The following is a 21,154-nucleotide window of genomic DNA, read 5'->3' on the forward strand; positions in this document are numbered from 1 at the left end:
GAGGAAAGAGCAAGGCAAAGCTCTCATCCACCACTTTTCTTTTTCTCGTGCTTCTGCTGTTCTGCACTGATGTTTGGAGCACACACAGCCTTGCAGATGGGACAGGGATAACATTTCACTAACCTAAAGGCCTGTCTTGATAGACTTTTTTCAGCCATGTTATCTTTACATTTTCTATAATGTTTTTCATAAATATATGCACATACACAAATATCTGCATATTCATCTCACACTCTTAAAGCAGTTCAGGTAATTTTCCTACTAGGTCTTAACATTAGGAACACTGATTTCATCTTGGAAAAAGAAAGTGCCTCTTGCAGCACTAGGAATGCATTAGTTTTATCTGTCTGTAAATGTGTTATGGGCTCTGGATAAATACTGGCCTTCTTGACCACATAAATCACTTTTAATGGAAAGTTTCATTAAGAGAAGGAAGTAAAAATTCTATTAATTTTAAAATATTTTATAAATAAAAGGTAGTACTTTTTTCTTACATTTCCATCATTTATTGAATGAAAATAAAAAAAATAAAAATAAATAAAATAAAAATAAATAAATACAAAAAATTATACTTCATTATCCTGTAAATTTTTCCATGCCAAGGTGTGAGAAATGCATGTCTTGCTTCCTGACTCGTGTTTACATAAAAGGTTGGACTATGATAGGAGTCTTGGATACATTTCAAGTGAAGATGCAGCCTGGTCCAGTGGAAGGTTCCCTGACTATGGCAGGGCAGTTGGACCTGGATGATCTTTAAAGTCCCTTCTGACCCAAACCATTCTATGATGCTGTCAAGATGTGTAAACACTTTCAACTGATTCAAAGTGAAATACTTTCAATTACTTTTTAATACTTTTCAATACTGCTTTTAGGGCAGGTCATAATTAAAATTTACAGATTTATATACAGCTATTTTCCCTAAATCTTTTCCAATTTAATAATAAAAAAGATTCTCCATTATGCATTCTCTCCTGGTGTTTTTTCTCTTAAAGCATTGGAATCCTGTGAACCACTTGTTTAATTTGCAACCAAGAACATCTTAAAATATATTATAAAGCCAGAAAACTTCTGGTTCTGTAATGATTCCCATATTTTCACACCTTTTTAGTAGTTTCTCTGTTGAAAGTCATAAATTCGAGAAGACAAATTTGCCACCAGTAACAAAAGCTGCAAAGGAGTGAATTATATATAATTTTTGAAGAATATATTTCAACATTTGAAATGTTATTGGGTTTTGATTAGAAATTTTTGTGCCAGAAATCACTGAAGAAGATAAGATGAAAATTTTATCTACTATTTTATCTACTATAGACCTGTTCTTTAAAGCCAACAAAAAACCCTAACTTTTCGATATTCATTCTTTCTTTTTGTTTTGTTTTTTTTTTTTTTGATTGTATGCATGACCTGCAAAATACAATAAATACTGAACCACAAAAAGCTTACAGGTTATCTGAAATGTCAGTGCTTGCTATAAAAAACTAGAAAAAAACCCCAAAAATAACACAGTATGGAGGGATTAGGAGAATTAACAGAATAGCAATATAAAGTTTTTCACAAAATGAAATTTCTATTCCTACAGAAAAGAGCTCAATTTATAATATTAACATTCAGAGGATAAATCTTGGAAACATAACAGTTAGTTTTCAAAAATGACAGTTTAATACACAGAAATGTTAAACATGACCTAAAAAATTAAAAACTATTCTACAGTCTTGAAAATTAAAGAATGCACAGAGAAGGACAAGAAAATATGCAATATTTTTCATGTGAATACAGATTAGTAGTCTAGGATTTTTTACTTTGGCAAACATAAGAAGCAGAAGATATAGGTCTGTTCATTGAATAAAAAATATAGGCAGTGATGACCCATTTTTTCATAATTCAAGGATTGTCAGGCAGTCAGTAATATCAGGCCGAGCACTGGCACAAAAGGAAACACTTTCCAAAAAACATCTAATTAATTATGAAATTTATTGGACATAAAATATTCTGGAGATCAAAAATGTAAATGTGTCCAAAATCAATCAAAATCTTAAACAGAAAAGTTTTCTCTCTTGTTATTTAACAGGATAGTCTAAGTCCTGCTATAACTGAGACCTTTAAGAAAATGATGAAAGTTTTTATTTTTACATATTTTACTATTGCATTTTTTCCTAAATGTTTTCAAATGGCTTTCAGGGAGAAGGCCTGAGTGATCTTTGGCTTGACCCAAAAATCCATGCAGTGCTATTCAATTCTTATTTTCTTTTTTGCCTTTTTTTGTCAGAGATCTATGATGAAAATTTCTTAACTCTTTTAGAAGCTTCATTGCAGTGTCTCAGGTTACCTATCAAAATTTGAGATGACTTAATAATAATTTGAGTCTACTTCTTTCTTCTTTTTTTTACATTACACATGTAAAAATACTGTACACATACAGTGTCTTAATACTGTATTTTAACAATAAAGAAAAGAACAATTATTTCCACAGAACTTCAAAAAGATGAGTGGAATAAATGAATGTTCATTGTATTTTTATTCTCAATAAAAGGTGTATAAAAATACCTTCATTTATAGCTATATCCATACATGTGGACTAACACTGACTTTAACTCTTTTTAAGTAAAAAAAAATATAAGAAACTTCTTTTGGTTATTGCAGTTATTTGCTATTTGCTTACTCAGAAAGTATGATTAATTGGAAAATTCACTTTATTTTTCAAATTAATTGAATTTGAGACTTTCATTAAAAAATACAAAAGATAATCAAAGTTTTTAGTGTTCTGCTTCCCTCCTTAATGATATTTTCGTGTCACAAAAAATTATGGGTCTCACTCCTCATGCTGAACCACAGGACAAAATGCTGCTGAGGTGGTACAATGCAGATCCATTCAGTGTGACTGCAATAACTCCCAGAAAGGACCACATTGACAAAGATACTGAGTTTTCCAGAATATTATTCCATGCACAGTAGTTAAACTGCAAATTGACTTTGGCTTCCAATTCTATATGTAGAAATGTAAGAAAAGAGAACAATAAACATGGGAGTGGTAAGAAACTTTTTGGTATAATTTCATGTGCATATTTACCCCAATGTCTTGTCTTCTGCATGCAGTACCTGAATATCTCAGAAGTCATAAAATTAAGAGCAAAAAGTAATGGAAAACCCAGGATAAGTCACTTTATCATTTATATGGAACCAATATGTATCTACACTGTAATTAAGACATGTCTGGAGATTTTTTTAAGAGTTGCTGAGATCTCAAGTATGCAAAATAAGCTTTTCACTTCACAAAAGTCAATATTTCAATTAAAATTCAAGAGGACTTTCAGAGAATTCCATTGTGACCAATTAGTTAGGTTTAGTTAAAACTTAAAGTCTACTACCTTTCTTTTGCTAGTACAGAGAATGATGAGACATCACTGATTAAATGGGTGTCAGATAAGAATGACATATATGTTAAACGAATTCACAGCAAGAAAGAAACCTTTCCAAGGATACAAAAACTCTACCGATGCAATTAATTAATTTGAAGTTATATTTGTTACACTACTGCTTTAGTACTCTAAAATTATATAAAAGAAATATCAAAAATAAAACAAAAAAATTACTTTTCCAGTGAGTAAACTTTCTAAGGAGCACTTTGAGAAAAGGAACCAGGAACAGCTGATCCAAAATATGAGAAAAAAGGATTGCCAATCAAACTTCTTCATGTGAGTATAAATTATATAAATGATAACTTAACTTATAAATACATGTAAACATTTTTCACTACAATGGATTTCTTGCAGCTCAGTGTTCAGAAAGGCATTATAGATTTCTAATATACATATAAAACATAATATTCTCTTGGTACTGAGCACAATAAGTGTATCAGCACTTCAGTAACCAGGAAAACAGCCAGAGTGGCATTTCAGGGAGATTTGTCATCTCATGTAAAAATGAAACCAGAAATCACTATTCATATATTTACCAAATGGAAGCAATAATAAACTTTCACATCCTCTGGAGCAGAAATCATGTGAGGATGTCTTTGCTTGTCCAGAAAACACAAGTAAATCAATCGAAGAAGAAAACATATTGTCATGGCACCCTAAAACTCTGCTGATGTTGTTATTCAAGAGTTAAAAATTATATACCCATACAGAAAAATTGAGAACCTATACTTCCAGCAAATGATTTTAAAAAGGGTGAAAAGTGTGAAACGAACCCTTCATAATCTGTCATTGATAAAGTAGCAGAACTGGGCCTTTCAGCATTAATGTCAGGCAGTAAGGGGCAGGAGGGTGAGGGGCAGGCAGTAGAAATGGGCCTAGAGATTATTTTCTGGACTCTGGAGACTTCACAGCAGCATTGAGAAAGATTTCTTGCATGCAACAGATTGAGCCTCCTGGTAAATGGTAGGTATATATGTCTCTACAAGCAGAAGAGAGTAAGGTCAAATGTACAAATACTTTTTAAAAAAAAACCTGTAAGTATCCTCAGTTTTAAGAAATTTTAGGTTGAACCAATAAGCCAATAAATTTATCTCCCTTTGAAAGCTGGATCCAGCAGTCCTTTGGAAAATCTTGCCCAGGGGACTTGACACAGAACTGAGATGTTTATCTTACACTACAGTTCAGTCATTGACATGTAAAAGAATGATAAACTCATACTACAATTTCTTTTCATTCTTAGGAAAAAAGTTACAGACAATCTGCATTAAGACTCTGGATCTATATTTGGATCTGTAGTAAACCTTGCCTCAAAGCCTGCTTAAATATTTTATGATCATTTGCATAAGGATGTGGTCAGCCATGCCTTGGTGGCAAAGCCACAGCAACTTGGCAGTGAGGCTTGGTAAGCTAATTTGGTTTGTATATCCATCTATATATTTGTCTCTGTCCTCAGGACTGCTCTACCAGTAAAATTATTTTAATAATCTAGAAGAAGCAATTTATTCCTAATAGCAGCTATAAAGTATCTTAATAAATATTGCCAAGTATTAGAAAGTCTGAGTCATTACTGAGAATAACTTTGTGTGACCTATGATTGCAACTTTTAATTAAACTCTCTCCATATTAACAACATTATCTTGCACCATATTTCTGCCCATATTTTATTTTAATGACTTGTATGAATCACATTATGCAAATTTATTAGAGATGCAACTTGTAATGACCAATGAAGTGTTCTGACCAAAATCATTTTTTTCAATTGACTGTCTCCTTGCATTAAGGTAATGCCTAAGTCTTCTGTTTTCCAGGCTGAATGAGCACAATTCTCTCAGACTTACTCTTTGCCACATTTACAAAGGCAAAAAATAAAGTGAAATTGTAGAAAAAAACTGAGAGCATCAACTATTCAGTGGAAACATCTGAAGTGAAAGAAATAGCACAAGAAATGTAAAAATGGGATTTCAGATCACCTGAAGTTCATGCACTGCCTGTAGCTAGATCCGCAGTTTGTCTCATTCCAGACCAATATAAATATCACTTGGAGCTTGTCTTGCAACCATTCCCAGACCACTTTAAGCCTCATGGAGCAGCCTGATGAAAGAAAAGAAATTTGATCTTGAGAGATTTGAACAGTGTGAAAGACTCCTAAGAAGTTTAACACAAATGAGGAGAGTAGACAGAGTGCATTAACTTACTGAGGTCCTGGAGATAATTTAAATGCTCATCCCACTTCCACAAGTTCCGGAATGGGAGGTGAGGCCAAACAGGTTTCTGTCACATAGTGACACATAGAGGTATTGTCATTTTGTATAGCCAGATAGAGTACAGAGTGATCCATTCAACACCATCACCAAATATGACTAGGTTGGGAATTCCTTCTTCAGGATCACTTGATACAGGTTCAAGGAGGAATTTACATTTCAAGAAACCTGAAAATATTTTTGTGCACATCAAGTAGGATAAATAAAAAATATTTAAAAGTACATGGGAAATGAGTTTGTGAGGTGCCAAAAAATGTTTCCCTGTAATACGGACACGGAATCTCTTCTGGAAAAATACTGAGAGATTTAGAAAATGGTGGCCCAAGTGCACAAAGTAGTGGTAAAGAGAAAAGGCAAAAGGGAAAGATCTCTCTTTTCTGGAGTCTATGTTGTCTTCCCTTACAGTGGTGAAAAGCTTTCATTGATAGTTTTTTGTTAATAACTTCTGTTCCTTGGCATTCATGCCTCTGGTGGTAGTCCTTCGTGTATTGCTCTGGCAATAGTTTCTCACCATGGCATCTTACACAGGGAACTAAAAATACTTCCATTTAACTAACTTTTCCAAGGTTACCAAGCAACACATACACAGTGAGAATTAAAAGTAAGAAAAGGAATTCAAAATATTTTTAATACATAATTTGAATGGGTAATGTTGACCTTTTTACCTAGTCAAGTGCACTGTTTTAAGTAATTCAGTATTGTCATCAGTCATTTTGAAGCTTCATATTTTCATGCACTATCATTTGCAAAAATGAGTAATTGTTCTATACATCTGTAGTTCTAAAAGGTTCTTTTAAAATATTGAATATGTTTCTGAAGTATATTCTCCTAAGAGCTGCATTAAGAGATGAAGCTTTAAATTTAATATTATAAAAACATAAATGTCTCTAAAACAGAAAATTATTCTCACACTTAAAACTATTTTTAAATAGAAATGGGTTTTGAAACAAAAGGATACTAAATGCAAAAAACCTATGACCTCAAAATAATCAATGGAATATTCTTGAAGGATTAGTGATTATTTCCCTCAAATTATCCCTGAAATTCTCATGAGAGGGTCACAGAAACCGCACGAGAAAGCACATCAATTTAAAGAAGTAATATCTAAGGAATTCAGATTTCCAGTTAGAAAAAATTACATAAGTATGCATAACTGAAGGGTGAAATGCCCCAGTGAACATAGTTTAGAAGTATCTTCATCACAGAAACTTTATTCTTTCAGCCCCCAGACAGGCCCATCTTTCTCTCAGAGATGTTCTCTGTACTTATAACTAGGAAAGGTAACAGCTTCTTTAACCTACTTACAAGACAATGAGCTTTCAATTTCCCAAAAGCACATTCCAGAGTCCTTTAAAACATTCCTTCAGCCAAAATTAAAGAGGAGGCATGGGGGAACACTGGAACTATAAACACCCATGAGAGGTGACCTGAGGAACAAGCCTTTAATTAGTGAAAACACACAGGTCCCTGAACAGCTGAGCTTCTCACCCCAAATGCCCTCACACTGGAGGATGAACATACAGCCATGTCAGTCTGCACAACCTTCTTTGAGTAAACTCAGACCTGTGTCACTTGGACACCACAACCTGATAAACCTCAGCCCATTGTGCACGATACTCAACCACCAGCAAGCACATCCCAACTCCACATCCCAGTTTTGAAGTTACTGAGAGAAAGGAAACAGCACTCCAGTTAAATTTAACCTTTTCCATGTGATGACCTTACTTGCAAGTAATTTATGTGCGGAGCATTGAGGTAGCCTGTCTCCAGAGGGGATCTGGCCCTGGGAGTGACCATGGCACCACAGCAAGTGTCATTCTCCCATTGAAGTTATTAAAGGCTCTGCCAGTGATTTTACATGACATCAGAAATGTGCTCTTGATAAAGACCTGCGGTGTCTACAGTTCAACGAAAACATCTGGATAAACTGCAGCTGAAGAGACATGTATTTTCCAGATCAATTCGGTTAACATTTGCCTATTTTCAAGGCATCAGGTTTTACACTGAAATATTTGATGTTTACACCAGAGCAAGTAGCACAATTTTTTGAGTATTCAAATAATTTTTAAATATTTTATTATCCATCTAATATAGAAAAACTGAGCAATTCAAAATGAAAATCTCTATTAAACCAGAATCTGAATCAGTCCTAATGGTGAATATTCAGCGGTTTGCTTAACTCCATATTATAACCACATGTTTAGGAAATACACTCAGCTAATGAAGATAGCTATAAGAGCTGCATCTTTTCCAATGAAATGACAGTTTCTACATAATTTTAGTAGCTGTACAAAGAATCACCTCTCTTTAGCAAGGTTTGGCTGTCAAAAAAAGAAAAATCAGCTTTTGTCACAATAAAAGGTTATTAAAAGACATTCGATTGCCGTAATTAAAATGAGCCTTGCTTATGTGAGGATGAGGGAGTTTGAACAATCTCATTTTCTATTTGTTTGCTGTACCTAAGTGAAGTGATAATTAGCTAGGAAATATACAGAAACAAAACTAATCCAGGCAAAGCTTCCATACACAAGGGACACCTTGTATCAGGCTTTATCAGTATCACTCACTGTGATACTGACTGAGCTACAAAAAGCCAAATTCTAAAATACATAAGTGACCTTGAAAAAACTGTCTTGTCTGGCTAGAATTTACACCCTGAAAGCATGCTTCTGCAGCTGGAAAAAAACATCTGCCCCAAATGCATATATTTATACTATGAATCAGGCACTAATATCTCAAAAATATGTTAACTTAGTCTAAAAAAATAGTCAAGATTTCAATGGTAGCTCCTTCCTCAGTTGATAATAATAAGTATTAAGAGAAAAATAGCCAATTAAACATACCTAGAAAGTGACACTTCCATGATCTTCTATACAAGCACAACTAGTTGTTAAGTGCAACAAAGATGATCGTAGTGGAAAGGCACATATTTTTCTTCTAAACTTTGTAATGATTGCAGTGAGAGATAGATTGAAAATACTTATACGTAGATGACTATCTGGATGTCTTCTGTGACCAATTTGGGTTGTGTCACAGAACTGAAACTCACTGTTCATTTTTAACCCATTTGAGGGCAAGTTAATTAGCAAGCCCTGTTTAAGAGGAGAATTCTCTATAGCTGTCTCAATGAGCATATTAAGATGTGTAGACACAGACATACATGCACACACACATATAAAATTGGAGTAAATAATTAAAATTGAGTTTAATCAAACATGAAAAAAAAAATCCCTCTGAAGAGCTTAAACCCTCTGGAACTAAGTTTTGCTTTGGTGGAGAAAGCTATCACTGTCAGAATAAAGGTGATTTTTATATAGATTGTGTTGAAGGTTTTCCAGCATATTTAATCTCAATTATAGTTTCTTTTGAAATAGCTAAATTTTTTCCAATTAAAGCCATTAGCTCATGATGCTCAGGGGAACACAGTATTGTTTCTTTAAAAAGTTAATTTCTATGGTAATAAACTGTAATCTTTCCCAGGACTTCTACAGAATCTGTTGTAATGAAAAATGATTGCATTTAAAAGCATTTTTATATCACTGTGATGATTTACATTACATTTTAGTACTTTTCTCCCTGAGTAAGAAAACTGCATCTATTCAGAAATATATCTTCTTGGTTTGTTTGACTCTCTTTTTTGTCAGCTAACCAATCCGCTACATTGGAAACTGCTAATTTCTGGTTGGCTGGAGAAAAAAATTTCTCCCCCTCAGTTCTATTTTTCTTTTCTTGATATTAGCCTGAAGAACTTCCAATAAGATTCCATAATTTATCTTACTCTTTGTTTTAATATATGCTATCGTTACAATATAGTTGCTTTTATGTCTACATACAGATGTTCCATTTATACAAAACTATCACAAAGCTATTAATAATGTTAAAATGGGCTGATTGTATAATGACATTTCTTGTTTTTCTCTTCATCTAGTAATTTTATATTATTAATATTCATCTTTTTGTTCTGAAACAAAGAATAGTTAATGCATTCACTGTTTCCTTATTTTGTGGTTTGGAAGATCATGTCAGTTCTTTTGTGCTGTTTGACAGATTTCTTTCCCTCTTTTATCCTTAATTTAAAGACCACATAACAACACATATCAGTTTGCAAGCCTGAGGTCAATGACCCTTTTTAATTGCACTGAAAATATTCATAAGTTTTTATAAAATGCTCCAGAAACTGGGTCTCGAGGTTGCCATTGATTCTCTTACACTTGGCAATAGGAATAAAGCCTATATTTTTCCCAACCTAATTTCCACTTCAGGTATTATTAGTATCATTTTTATTTGCAGATTTTAAAATCACAGTGATTTGAGTATTTGATTACTTGAGAATCTTTGAGTTTTCATTTAATGTTGATGGATTATCTTCAAAAATCCTTATATGTAAATATTACTAAAGCCTTTACAGTTATGTTATCTGATTTCATTATGAAACTGGAAAGGTATGGTTGTGTGTTTAAGAGATAAAGTACAGTGCACCAGGGATTCCTAAACCCATTAGGAAATAAGGAATAAATATTCTGTCTATAGTTATTAAAATCTAGCATTTATAAACTTTTTATATATCTCAGGTCAGTATAACTGCAATTGAAATACTGCCACTGGTCTGGTCTTTCTTTAAAACATTTTTCATGAAAGGATGCATGATGATCACAATTAGATTGAAGTAATTAAAAAGTTCTTGACCCAAACCAACTCTGTGAATGTGAAACACAAGAATTGTGGTAGACAGAAGTATAACCATGGAGAAAAGAATTTAAACACCATTCCAAAGAAATCTATGTTGTGCTCCTTGTTTCAAAGTTTCCCTCAAGTGAACATGACAGCTTGCTATTTCAAAAGTATCACTCTACAAAAAGCTGAAATCAGAAAGTCATGTAAGAGTTACAGAACGAAACTAATACTCAGTTTCTCTCAACATCTGATATTAAAAGCCCAGAACACTTCCAGCAGTCTAAATTCTTATTTTCAATGAGTGTGTGAAGGTAAATGAGGAGTAAACTAAACTGTAAGAATTGTGCTAAACTTCCATCTAATCAATGACTATAAAAGATAAACGACCTAAGCATAATGTATTTCTACCTAATTACAGGTGAGAATGAAGGTAATTTTATTTGCTAATTGCAAACAACAGTTCTATGATGACAGTTGCATCTGCAGTCATCAATCAGAATGACCAAGCACTGGAGTGACAAGGTTCTCTAGAGGATGCCAGTGCAGTGTTTATGTATTTCCAGGTAGAAGGATCCCTCAAGTGACCCAAGGCTGGACATCCAGCAGCAGGAAATGAAAAATTACTTGTCAAGATGAAGTCAAAACGGGAAAACAGAGAAGCAAGACATGACAGAGTGACAAAATCACACCAAAAAATGGTAGTGGCAATGACAGTGGGATTTGTTCTTGCCTGTATGCCTGTATGCCTGTATTGGGAAAGAAAAAGAAAAATAAAAAAAAAAAAAGAGAAAGAAAAAGAAAGAAAAAGAAAAATAAAAACAGTTGTCTGTCAATCACAGTAGGGAAGAGTTTGGGCATCAGTTTTGCAAATAAGGAAGAACTAACGTGCAGAATGACATTTTCAACAACAGGAGACACAGACATATGTGAATATGGCCATCTTTGTGACTACAAGTCTTTTCCCTGTTGAGTGACTGTACTTACTGGGCAGCAAAGGCTTAGAATTATTTAATTAGACAGGGACAGTTTATTTTTCGACCACATAAAATTTAAAGAAGCCTTAACTTTTATCAAGTTTTTAATCACAAAGAAAAATGTATATATACAAGAGCTCAAATATAAAATACATGAGTTACAAGAAATGTCAAGGGATAACCTGCCCTAATATGTTCCTACCTCAAGTTACTGCTTAATTGTGAGATGTAGTAATACCAATACAGAGTCCAAATTGGGAGGGGTATTTTTGGACACTCATGACCTCACAGTTCTGTACAATTGCAATTTAATTATATGATTTCATTTAATGAAACAAATTGGAATGGTCCTCCTGAAGTCATCAGGCATAATCCCTGTCTTTAATCAGGTCCCCGCTTAAGATGATTTTGCGCAAGTTTTTACTGTCTCCAAGGACTGAGAGTTCATAGCCTTTCTGTGCAACTCTTTGGTGTGTTTTATCACCCTGATAGTAAGGCTTTATCATAGATAATCATAATTTCTCTTTTTTTTTGCTTGTTCTATTGAGGGTCGCTGCCTCCTGTCATAGGACTGTAGGCCTCTGAGAACAGTCTAGCTTTGTCTTCACTACAGCCTCCCATCCAGTAATCGAATCCAGCAGGATCTCCCTTAGCCTTCCTCTCAACCATTTCTCTCAACCTTACCCTTCTCATTGCCAATGTACTTCCAGAAGGCTGCACCTCACATCCCTCATGAGTTCTACCTCCTCCTCAACTGTTGCTTTTCTCTCTCCAATCAATCCGGCACACCTGAGCATTATCTCTGTGGTCCTCCATGTGGCCATTCCTTATCTCCACACCCCTTACACTTTCTTCCTGCATTAGAGCTCAGTCAGGGGCACCCTGCTCAACTCTCCTAATAAACTTTCTACCATATCTGTGTGAATCATTCTGTGCTTTGAGAATGTAAACCTTGAAAATCAACCAGCTCTTCATGGCCTCTTCTCTTCAGGCCAGACTTTCATGACTTTCATCTCAACAAGCACAATTTTAATGAGCCAGAATCTGTCCTCCAGAGGTTTCCAGAGTCTAATTCTGCTATTTTTTTTTCCTTTTTATTAATTTATCTATGGATTCTAAACCATTCTCTCTCAAAGTGCTATAGTTAAGGCTGCTACCAATAAGCACGTCACCAGTGGGTTCTTCCTTATTCATGAGCACATGCTCTCCCATATACTGTATGCATGAACAAACTGTCCCTCAGTATTTTTCAGAAGCTCCCTAGAGTCTTCACACCTGTTACACTGTTTATCCAGCAGATGTTGGAGTGCTTAGTGTATCCTATGTGAATGATGCCATGTGATCATGAAACTTTCTCCAGAAGTTTAAAATGGTTTAATCTGATTCTTTAACAAGTATTGTACAGAAAACACCAAGGCGTCACCATTGCTGGTCTTTTCTCTGATCCTTGAGCTTACAAATTCCTTGTGACACCTTTCAAGGCAAAATATATTTCTTGGTCAATAAGAAAATTTGAATTAACCATTTCAACTAGAATCTATATGGGACATAGACTTAAAATACTTACTGTATTTGGTTTACATGGAAGGGTTTTGATAGGGCTTCAGGGATGGTCTCTGTGAGGAGACACCATGACCTGCCCCCCATATGGGACAGAGCCAGTTTCAGCCAGCTCCAAAATGGATGCACTGAGTCAATCAATGAAGCTGGTGGAACCTTTGTGGTAACCTGTAAAAAATATGGCACAACAGCTGTGAGAGAGTAGAAAAACTGTGAGGGAACAAAATGAATATTTTAACATTCTATGAAGGACTGTCTCCTGCGGTTAGGACCCCATTCTGGAGCGTGACAAAACACGAGCAACAGAGACAGCACATCATGAAGTGACCATGGCTTCCATTTCCCATCTCTCTGAAATGGAACCCATTACAACTCTTGGTGGGTAGAGGCAAAAGAGTAAGGAGTGAAACTGACCCTGAAAAGAAGGGAGAGATGGAGGGAAGCAGGTTTTAGTTTGGGGATTTTTCACTATCCTATACTCATTTTAATTGCCAATAAAATAATTTCCCAAGCTGAGTCTGGTTTGTGCATGACGATAATCTGTGAGCGATCTCCCTGTCCTTATCCTTACCCACGAGCTTTCCATCTTATTTTCTCCCTGTGCTCTGCTGAGGAAGACTGAGGGAGCAGCCTGGAGGACACCTGTCAGCCAGCCAAGTTGAACCCATTACATCTGAGAAATCAACACAGAAAAGGCTGTTTGCCCTTTTAGCTGGATGTTTAAATCTAAATTAATTAAATTCAGAACCAATTAGTAAATCTGAATAGGAACAGTTTATATGTGGTAATTTATGTGATTTGTACTGTATGCATTCTTAAGAAGCATTAAACCAATTCTACAAACAGCAATTTAATATAGGTTGTGAGAAGAGAATATTTTTTGTCTTTTATTTAGTGTGAGCTTTTGAATTACAGCTGGTCTTGTTGAGTGTTATCAGCCATGTCACCCTGTTTCATGACCTGTGAATAGTTCAATAGCTTATGTCAGGATATGAAAACACCTTGGCTGGAAAGGTTTGGAATGGAAGGGTTTTATCTACTTATATCACCTTAAAATCCAGAGATAAAGTGACAGTGTACAAACTAAAAAATAATAGCTTTGAAGTACCTTTTTAAAGAATCTATTCCCTTTAGTAATGGGATTTTTTTTCACTCTCATCTTGTGTTTTATTACATCTGTCACATGAGAAAAACACATTCATTCCAGACTCCTAAAGAGAGACTTCTATCAACACTTGAAAACTGTTGCACCATTAGTTCCCTGAACAGTAATATTTTCAGACTTATTTCATATTTTTTCTTAATTAGCTGAAGCATCTTAAACACATAATGCTTTTCTTACCAAACTGAAGCAAATTTTGCTCTGTTGCTTTGCATCACAGGGTACAGCTACCTAGGCAAGAAAGATTTCTTCCCCAGCAGTACTCTCTGAGTGGCTGACAAGATCCTTCAGCAGTTTTTAATAGTAGATCTGGAGCTGCTTTGGTCAGTCATCTGCTTATGCAGCTGATAGCTCTTTTGTCTTCTCTAGCCTAAAGGAAATATTTCTTTATTTTGTTATCATTCATTCTTGTGTCCTAGAAGGTACCTACTTTTCATGTGGCAGCTACATGGGTTGAATAGGTGATTATAAAATAGGTCTAAAAGCTTATGATATTAATAATATCAATTAGAGAAAGGTTGTGAATAATCATTTTCAGATCCTCAGAAAAATTAATAGAACTAGATAATAGACATTCTTAGAAATTAAATGTTTTCTTATATGGATTCCCCAGATTTGGACCAACACCATCCAGCTCCCTATTGCTTTCAGTTTATATTTTCTGAAAACATGGTATGGTCAAAATATTGTAATGGACAAGCAGAAAAGTAACTACATACAAGTAATGTCAAGAATGTGTTACTAGCACAATCAAAATTTTTATGGAATAACTAAAAACACAAAAAAGTTTAATATTAGGTCAGGTACAGAGATACTAACACTCACAAAGGAAATAATTTAGTCAGTATGTATTTCCCTAACAAGGTTACATTTAAAAGTTGTTATACAATAAAAACTGGGGTGTTTGACAACTCTCCTTTTCCTCTGCTGTGTTTAGCATTATGTTTACACTGCTCCCTCAAGTCCTAAGGCTAAGGGCTTCTGTCTTGGAATGCCAGGGAGGGATAACAGTGAGCTGTCATCAGTTGGAAGCCTTCACAAGGAGATTAGCTGTGGGTGTTCCTTCTTCCCTTTGTGAGGATTAGCAAGATGTTCATTCTTTCTTCTCATCACCCTAATGTTCACTTGAGGTCCTATTTTTCTTCTAACATGCTCTGTGCTCTGTCTGCACTAGACCATAACTCATCTTACTTTTGATTTTGTTAGGTATCATATGTTAAATATATTAGATGCTGGTTATGTATCTTTTGTGTTACACCCAAAACGGAGAGGTTTTTTATTAATTTGGTTTTGTAGCCATAACTCACCACTGGTGAGTTGCTGAAAGCCTTGATGCCTCAGGTATAATTTAATTATTTTCCTGTTATATGTTGAACAAGCTTTCTGAGTTCATTCTACATACAATAACTAATTGTTACTCCTATCGATATGCAAATTATTTATAGTAGGCATTACAACATAAAGTAATACCATTATAAGAAAAAAAGTAGATCAAACCCACATAGGCATTAGCTGTTACAGCTAAGCAAACTAAAATAAGTTCAAGCCAAGAAGTCTGGACAAGATGAGCTCCTGCACTGTCAAGTCAACACAGAGCTAAGGGGCCTACACTCATAATAACAAAAAATTTTAGTTGCCAGGCTACATCATGTCAGTTTTCTGCTCTAGAAAAGAATGCTAACTATTTCAAAAGGAACCTGGATGAGCAGGCAGCTGTACAGTGCTTAGTTGCCTGCTGGTGTTAAACAATGGCAGGGGTATAATTGTGCTTTCCCATTCCTCATATCCTGTGAAATGATTCAAAGAGCTGAACTTCCTGGATAGAAACACATTATACTTATGTTAAGCATGTTGTGAATAAAAACAGGGGAAATAACTTTATTTCAAAAATTCACAAGCAATTCCATCTCCTAGAAATTCCTAGGTAGATTGTGGGTGATGGAATGTTACATTTGCCTCTTCTATTTAATGGATGATCTATGGAAGCAGAATAACAATTTCAAACACATTTCCCTGATGACTAGGAAATTATAAGAAAAGACAATAGTAAAGCTATATAATATCCAGTAAAAAATAAATATTTAATGCATACTCTAAGTTGTCACTTTGCATAGAGGCATGGTTATATTTTATTGTCACTTGCCTCATTGAAAATACTAGCCCTGGTCATAAAATTATTATACTTTTTAAATGTTTCAGCTATAATATTTGACAATATCATCATCTGATGTAGTAAATTCTAAAGGATAGTTTTCCAACTACCCAAAAGTATTTATTATTTTTTGCAATATATATAAGCAAAAGATAGGCTGATTCACTTTAATGTATACACATAATCTTAACAAGTATAGTTTACTGTTGTTTGTATTTGTCTTTGCCTTCTAAAGTAAAAAAGTTTGAATTTAGAGATTTCTCCTAGCACAATATGTTTTATGGTATGCTTTAGACTATGCATATATTCTCTTTGCAAAATCCTAAACAACTGTGCTGGTTAGCTTATTTACTTCAGACTCTAATTAGAAAAGATAACCACCCAAAATGTGTAGCCTATCTTCAAATTACCAACTGTGTGAAACTACCAAAACATGATTTTCCCTGAGATATGAATGACATTTCATAATATGCATGTTACTAGATCTCTGCATATCCTTAGTTAGAAATATCGTGTTAATGTATGAAAACCAAAAGTCAAACATAACCAGTAACAGAGATTTAAATATATGCAGTAATATAAAGTAATATCATTTATGTCATAGCTTCTCATTAGTTCTTAGTCAGCAGAAGTTTCTAAAAACATAGTTTATCAAAATTTAAGTTCATGTCATAGAAGAGAGAAAATATAAGGCATTCTTCTAATGATGGTAATATTACAGAAGTGTCTGAAGAAGATTATTTCAATTACTGGGAGAGGTAAAATTATAATTCCCAAATTTATGTAAGTTTACAAATCTTCTAATTCAAACATATTTTATAAATCCAACAATTTTCAGGCATTTTTTTCACATACCTGTGTTCCTCATTCAGCTATTCTGAAGCTGTCTCAGACAACATACAGCACATGCAGTAGTTAAAAACTGCCTGGGTAAGGTTGCTTTTCCAGGTTATTGACAGATGCATGGGATGACCTGTAAGGCTGACTACAAGGTTTGTCACTTGTGACTGATGTAGCCATTCTGTGCTTATGCTGATAAAACCTATATTCAACTGTCTACTCTCAGGCATTTTCTCTTACCATGTACAAAATAAATGTATCTTTTTCACCAGCTGTCACTTCATTTAGGGTAAGACAAATTTTTTGTGCTTCAGCTTTCCATGAAAAAAAAGAAAAAAATAAACAACAGGTAAGAGGAATTATTTGTTCCTTAGCAGTTCCAGTTACCAAGATTGAATGGCACACTGTTGCAAGAATTACTCATTGCTGAAACTTGCCAGTGTATGACCTGTGTTATTCCCAAGCAGTTTCATGTGAAGTGTCCCACTAAGAAATACTAGGTTTATATCTTAAAAATTACTCTATTTAAAATCATTATATACCTAATAATGTATCATTCACACACAGGTATTTGAAACTGTCAGATATTCTTGTAAAAATTATATTGTTAGCAAACTAAAGCTGCTTTTCTGCGACTAAGATTGTAAGATATAAGTAAATTTGGCAGGAGCCAATGGAGACTTCTGGCTCTGCAAATTTGTGATGTGAATGATCCAGAAATCCAGTTTGCATCCTTTTTTCAAACATCCATCAAAGCTACATAATGTCACAAAAGGGTTTATTTTTTGCATATCTCTAAATACAGCTTTTTAGAAATGCATAATCTTATGTGGTTTTGTAATTTTTAATTTAAAAATAAAATTCAAGGGTCATGTTAACTACTTTTACTAGTTACTAACTCTGATGTGAGAAAATTACTCTCAAACCTTAAACATGGTGATACTGCTCACAGATTTGTGTGTCATAGCTTCCCTGAGGCTTAATTTGTGCTGAGATAAAACCCCATGAGTGTTCCAAGGACAGATGAGGATGAAGAGTGAAGAGTCTGCATACTGAGTTTGGTTTATTTACGGAGATAAGAAACCTGCCAAAAAATCCAGATGAGTTACTTTTGGATGATGAACATAGGCCTGCAGATCAGATATTTTCCAAATTATATATATAACTTGGGGAAGAACATCTTTAACTTGCCAATATTCTGATAAATAATTTATCTTGCAACTGAAAATCTTCTTTATCCCATAAGCTTCTAAGCATTCTTCATACTTACATGGTTCCAGTACTGCTGGCTGAATGCCTTGTAGACAAATATAAAATTTTAAACACTCCCTTTTAATTTTCTTTTTAAATGCTGGTTTAAATTTGTTTTTCAACCAGAAGGCATTCTAAAACTTAACCCAAAGAAAAAGTGAGTTTATACTTCAAACATTGCTTGAGGGATCCTTTTGTCAGAGGAGGAGACAGTGCAGAAGGAAATCTTTGAAGCAGGAGAACTTCATGTTATTAAATGATGACATTTTATGTCTTGCATCTGCTGAATAATTTCTCTCAGCAGAAGGGAAGTAACAATGCTCAAGCTTAACAAACAGTCATGATTCTCCTTTGATTAGTTTCATTAAAATGTTCTCAAGAAAAAAAAGATAAAATTGTCTGTATCAGTCACCAACACTGATGTCCACTACAGAAACTAAAAAAAAAAAATAAAGTAAAATTTCTTTTTTTTTTTCTTTTTCTTTTTTCTTCTATTTTAAATACATTTTGGGATTTGCTCATGATTCTCCTTTGATTAGTTTCATTAAAATGTTCTCAAGAAAAAAAAGATAAAATTGTCTGTATCAGTCACCAACACTGATGTCCACTACAGAAACTAAAAAAAATAATAAAGTAAAATTTCTTTTTTTTTTCTTTTCCTTTTTTCTTCTATTTTAAATACATTTTGGGATTTGCTCTCCTGTTTCGGGGCCTTAGGAAAACATGGACTTCAAATCTTTTAGGTTTACTGCTGAGGACCAGAAATTACTCCAGGAAAAAGGCTGAGGGATAATTTGGGGTACATGACCATGGCAATACATGATGAACAAGATGTGTCAACCAACCATTGCCAGATTCATTAAAAACCAAGAAAGCTACAGGGACTTTCCACCACTGTGATCCATACTTTAGCAAACAACATTATGACTTCTCTTATTATTTAACTTTTAAGTAATAAGTTCCCTTCTAATAACTTAGAAAGCACCAATGTAATCAAACTTTAAAGTGTATAGACTGGTATGGACAGGTGTAGATTGATATCAGGTCACTTCATGCACGTGAAAGAACAAAGTGATGGAAGCAAAAGCACAGAGTAATTCGATGCCAATATTGAACCTCTCAAGATCTCAATCCTCATGCAATATTAATGTGCATCCAAGACGATTTCTGCCAAGATTTTCAGCTAATGAGTTAGATTGCTATCCAATTAGATACCAATGCATTGCTAATTGGAAATGTTTTACCCAAGCATTGCATTTTCTATCTGACTGTGGCAGTTGGGCATGTTCTCTGGATTTAAGATTAGCTGTGGAAGTTAAGGAATCATGGTTTTTTTTCAGCACAGATGTTCCATAATTGAAAATTAATTTTAAAATATTTTAATTAACTTTCCCATTCTGAAATGTATCAGATAACTATTATACAGATAACTTATATTAGATAACTATTCATTCAACTTTATTGCATATTAGTATATTTCAATATTAAAATATTAATTGCTATGCTAGGTAAAACTAAATATAAAAAATTTAGATGTAGTATATTCAGATAGCAATAGCTGTGCCATAGTGGAACCATAAATAGTAAAAAAAAAAAAAATAAAGAAGAATAGTAAAAGTTCAAATGGTTCAAGCTATCTTAATGCAGTAAAAATTGCTGATCATCATCAATACATAATCAGCAAGAGTTTATGTTGGTACTTTATTTACAGGTGTAAAATTCAGTCATCTGTAGTAAAATTATGGCTGTTAAGTTATTCTAATAAAATCTAATTCTTCTACACAAATGAAACAGTGGGAGCTACAGCAAAAATTTGAAAATTATTCCATTCCTCTGAGACTTTTTTCTTTCACCAAAATAAAAAAAAAAATTCATAGTTGAAAAAATCATAGGCCATTAGGACAACAAACCTTCCAAATTAGCTGATTGACCATTTTTCTCTTGATAGTGAACTCTAGTCTTTTATGTATCATTTAATCTCAAAAGACTCCTCTGCATAACCCAACTTCACCTTTAAAAAGCCCCACGGTAATTCAAACAAAGTCACCTAGAATTGGTTTTTAGCTGTTTTGACTTTGTCTGAAGTCAAAGAATGATTTTTTGGTTTTTTGTTTTTTTTTTTTTAACATGGTCTGGAGTGACACCTATTTCCTCTAAATACCTTCGTCTTGATCACAAAGTAGGAGCAGCAGGAAAATGACATTTGGAGATCAAGCTCACTTGAATTTCCACATACTAATAAAAGGTCCACTTCTTGTATCTTAGGGCTTACAAGGCTACACAGTGTTCAACAACTGTCATCTGAATAACTACTAAAATTGCTGATAAAGCTAACATATTTGTTCATAGATAAACATGGTAGAGGTGGAATTAACTAGACAAAATAGAAGTGTTGCTTCCAATCTTTAAAACATCTAATGTTAAAGTAAGAAAGATATTGGCCAAAGCAAGAAGGCTGAAATTTAATGTAAGAATTTAAAATAATTGCATTTTTTAGAGAAAGAAAAGACATTTTCATTAACTGTCTGCACACAGAACAGTGATTCACTTGAAATAATTTCCTAATGCCAGCATTCTAAGAAAAACCTTTTTCACCAAAGCTGGTGTCAAAGAGACTGGCAATATATATTCAAATTCCATTCAGATAAATCTTCAGCCAATTCACATTCATTCATCAGATACAGGCACTGGAAGAAAGAAAATACTCTTCCAGTTTTTTAGGTGTAATAGTGATGATTTATAACAGGAAATAATTAACCATCAGTGTAATTTGTGACATTGTTGATCTAAATTAGCAAAATTTAATTTTCAAATTTAAAATTGTCTTGATTTTTCAGTCTTCTAAACACTCCCAACAACACGGA

The sequence above is a fragment of the Zonotrichia leucophrys genome, chromosome 2 (assembly GCF_028769735.1).
Source record: "Zonotrichia leucophrys gambelii isolate GWCS_2022_RI chromosome 2, RI_Zleu_2.0, whole genome shotgun sequence".
Lineage (NCBI taxonomy): Eukaryota > Metazoa > Chordata > Aves > Passeriformes > Passerellidae > Zonotrichia > Zonotrichia leucophrys.